Below are 4,091 nucleotides of genomic sequence, written 5' to 3'. Positions count from 1 at the left end.
GCCAGTCACGGCGCAGAAAACGGCGAACAAGTGTTTTTTTTTTTTTTTTTCCTAGAATTTGTGTTATAGAAGGCACATTTGATATCGGACGATAATTTTCAACTTTATCACGCGCACCGATTTTCGTGTAGAGGTTTGCAAGTTTATGGGAATTTCTCCACTTGGAATAATGCGATTTAGTAGTACTACGAGAACTTCATGGATGTACTCAAGGGTACGGGGCAAGTCAGTTACGTCAACACCTGCAGATTTTTTACACTTCAAACTGAAAATTGTTGGTTGTGAGTCCTCGTGTGATATTAAAGGCCGATTCGCTAACACATAGAACAAAGAAAGAAAGGAAGAAAAAACGCCCGCGCTCGCTCAAGAAACCTGGGTTCGCAACAAGTGGCAACAACAAGCAACCGAGCGAGTGCGCCAAAACCCGTGGCGGCCGAACAAACGCGAAGTCCCAACCGCGTCAGCCGGGGCGGCACGGGACAGGAAAAATCACTTCAGCCGGGGCGGCGGGGCACCGAATAAACCTCGTCACCTCGTCGCAGGATAAAAGAGGAAACAAAAAGTCTAAACAGCGTCTGCTGGAGCGAATGCGTAATAAAACAACAACAACAACAAAAAAAAAAACACCCGCGCTCAAGAAGTCTGCAATCACCACAAAAGGCGACTGTGACCGAGCAGCGTCAGCCGGGGCCGTGCGGAAACGGAAAAACCGCGACTACCGGGGCGTCGAGGCACCGAAAAATCCACTTCAGCCGCGGCGAAAAAAAAAAACAAAAAGAAAGACGGAGGGGGGGGGGGGAACCACGTCTGCCGGGGCGAAGGAAAAAAAAAAAACGCGTCTGCCGGGGCGAGCCCGGGTGCGGCACCACCGGGAAAACTGTGGCAAACAGACATGGCGATCGAGTGAGTGGGCCGCCAGCCAGGCTCAGCCAAAAAGTGCAAAGTCCGAACTGCGTCAGCCGGGGCGGCAAAAACCACGTCAGCCGGGGCGGCGCAAAAAACCGCGTCTGCCGGGGCGGCACGAAACCGCGTCAGCCGGGGCGGCGCGAAAACTGCGTCAGCCGGGGCGAAAGAAAAAAAAAAAAAAAACGCGTCTGCCGGGGCGAGCCCGGGTGCGGCACCACCGGGAAAACTGTGGCAAACAGACATGGCGATCGAGTGAGTGGGCCGCCAGCCAGGCACAGCCGAAAAGTGCAAAGTCCGAACCGTGTCAGCCGGGGCGGCAAAAAACCGCGTCAGCCGGGGCGGCGCAAAAAACCGCGTCTGCCGGGGCGGCACGAAACCGCGTCTGCCGGGGCGGCGCGAAAACTGCGTCAGCCGGGGCGAGCCCGGGTGCGGCACCACCGGGAAAACTGTGGCAAACAGACATGGCGATCGAGTGAGTGGGCCGCCAGCCAGGCTCAGCCAAAAAGTGCCAAGTCCGAACTGCGTCAGCCGGGGCGGCAAAAAACCGCGTCAGCCGGGGCGGCGCAAAAAACCGCGTCTGCCGGGGCGGCGCGAAAACCGCGTCTGCCGGGGCGGCGCGAAAACTGCGTCAGCCGGGGCGAAAGAAAAAAAAAAACGCGTCTGCCGGGGCGAGCCCGGGTGCGGCACCACCGGGAAAACTGTGGCAAACAGACATGGCGATCGAGTGAGTGGGCCGCCAGCAAGGCTCAGCCAAAAAGTGCTAAGTCCGAACTGCGTCAGCTGGGGCGGCAAAAAACCGCGTCTGCCGGGGCGGCACGAAACCGCGTCAGCCGGGGCGGCGCGAAAACCGCGTCTGCCGGGGCGGCACGAAACCGCGTCAGCCGGGGCGGCGCGAAAACTGCGTCAGCCGGGGCGAGCCCGGGTGCGGCACCACCGGGAAAACTGTGGCAAACAGACATGGCGATCGAGTGAGTGGGCCGCCAGCCAGGCACAGCCGAAAAGTGCTAAGTCCGAACTGCGTCAGCCGGGGCGGCAAAAACCGCGTCAGCCGGGGCGGCGCGAAAACCGCGTCTGCCGGGGCGGCACGAAACCGCGTCAGCCGGGGCGGCGCGAAAACTGCGTCAGCCGGGGCGAGCCCGGGTGCGGCACCACCGGGAAAACTGTGGCTAACAGACATGGCGATCGAGTGAGTGGGCCACCAGCCAGGCTCAGCCAAAAAGTGCTAAGTCCGAACTGCGTCAGCCGGGGCGGCAAAAACCGCGTCAGCCGGGGCGGCGCAAAAAACCGCGTCTGCCGGGGCGGCACGAAACCGCGTCAGCCGGGGCGGCGCGAAAACTGCGTCAGCCGGGGCGAAAGAAAAAAAAAAAACGCGTCTGCCGGGGCGAGCCCGGGTGCGGCACCACCGGGAAAACTGTGGCAAACAGACATGGCGATCGAGTGAGTGGGCCGCCAGCCAGGCACAGCCGAAAAGTGCCAAGTCCGAACTGCGTCAGCCGGGGCGGCAAAAAACCGCGTCAGCCGGGGCGGCGCAAAAAACCGCGTCTGCCGGGGCGGCACGAAACCGCGTCAGCCGGGGCGGCGCGAAAACTGCGTCAGCCGGGGCGAGCCCGGGTGCGGCACCACCGGGAAAACTGTGGCAAACAGACATGGCGATCGAGTGAGTGGGCCGCCAGCCAGGCTCAGCCAAAAAGTGCCAAGTCCGAACTGCGTCAGCCGGGGCGGCGCAAAAAACCGCGTCTGCCGGGGCGGCGCGAAAACCGCGTCTGCCGGGGCGGCGCGAAAACTGCGTCAGCCGGGGCGAAAGAAAAAAAAAACGCGTCTGCCGGGGCGGCAAAAAACCGCGTCTGCCGGGGCGGCACGAAACCGCGTCAGCCGGGGCGGCGCGAAAACCGCGTCTGCCGGGGCGGCACGAAACCGCGTCAGCCGGGGCGAGCCCGGGTGCGGCACCACCGGGAAAACTGTGGCAAACAGACATGGCGATCGAGTGAGTGGGCCGCCAGCCAGGCACAGCCGAAAAGTGCTAAGTCCGAACTGCGTCAGCCGGGGCGGCAAAAACCGCGTCAGCCGGGGCGGCGCAAAAACCGCGTCTGCCGGGGCGAATGCAAAAAAAACAAAGAAAAAAGCCCGCGCTTAATCAAAAGAAAACAAAGAAAAAAGCTTGCGCTTAATCAAAAGAAAACAAACAAAAAAAGTTCGCGCTTAAGCCTGGCGGTGGAACCACCGGGGCAAACAGACCTGGCGATCGAGTGAGTGGGCCGCCAGCCGGGGTGAGCCAAAAAGTGCAAAGTCGGAACCGCGTCAGCCGGGGCGGCGCGAAAACCGCGTCAGCCGGGGCGGCGCAAAAACTGCGTCAGCCGGGGCGGCACGGAAAAACGAAAACCGCGTCAGCCGGGGCGGCACGGAAAAACGAAAACCACGTCAGCCGGGGCGACATCAAAATGAGGAAAAAAAAAAAAAACTGCCTTAGGACACCTGCGTACACTTTCATGCGTTTGGGCATATCTCTCTGTAACACGCGCGCCCCTCGTTACGCGCGGCACTCTGTTTTCTCCGACACCCATATTTCGGCGGCATGTGGCACGCGCGCCCGTCCCTACGCACGGCACACCGCAGTGCTTTCTCGATATTTTTCTTTTCCTCCAACACCGTCATCTATAGGCTTTTAGTGACCTGTTGCTCGTGGCAAAAAGTTCGCTAGCTCTGACACCTCTTGCATGCGCACCGTTTTTGCGCACGGTGCTATGCCGCAAAGCACGGCAGTCGCATGCGTTTCTCTCAGGCACCTCTTTTTTGACACAACGCTGTGGTGCTTAGAAACACACCCGCCGCTTTTGCGCACAGAACTCCACCGTACAGCACGGTAGTCACGTTTGTTCCACACGAACAGCAGTGTGCATCGTGCTACGACACTTTGAAAGCTTTTTCTTCCGAGTCTCGACCGCGCTGTTCCTTTCGTACTTGGCGCGGTTTTGGGACCAGCTTTGTTTTAAACCCCTACTGCGCGCCGTTCCTTTCGTACTTGGCGCGGTTCAGGGTTTGTTTCGAGCCCTTAGCCGCGCTGTTCCCTCCGTACTTGGCGCGGTTTAGGGTCGAGCTTTGTCTCGAGCCCTCTCCGCGCCGTTCCTTCCGTACTTGGCGCGGTTTAGGGTTTGTTTCGAGCCCTTAGCCGCGCTGTTCCCTCCGTA

The sequence above is a fragment of the Rhipicephalus microplus genome, unplaced genomic scaffold, assembly GCF_043290135.1.
Source record: "Rhipicephalus microplus isolate Deutch F79 unplaced genomic scaffold, USDA_Rmic scaffold_696, whole genome shotgun sequence".
Classification (NCBI taxonomy): Eukaryota; Metazoa; Arthropoda; class Arachnida; order Ixodida; family Ixodidae; genus Rhipicephalus; species Rhipicephalus microplus.
The sequence above is the reverse complement of the archived record's forward strand: the minus strand, read 5'-3'. Positions refer to the sequence as shown.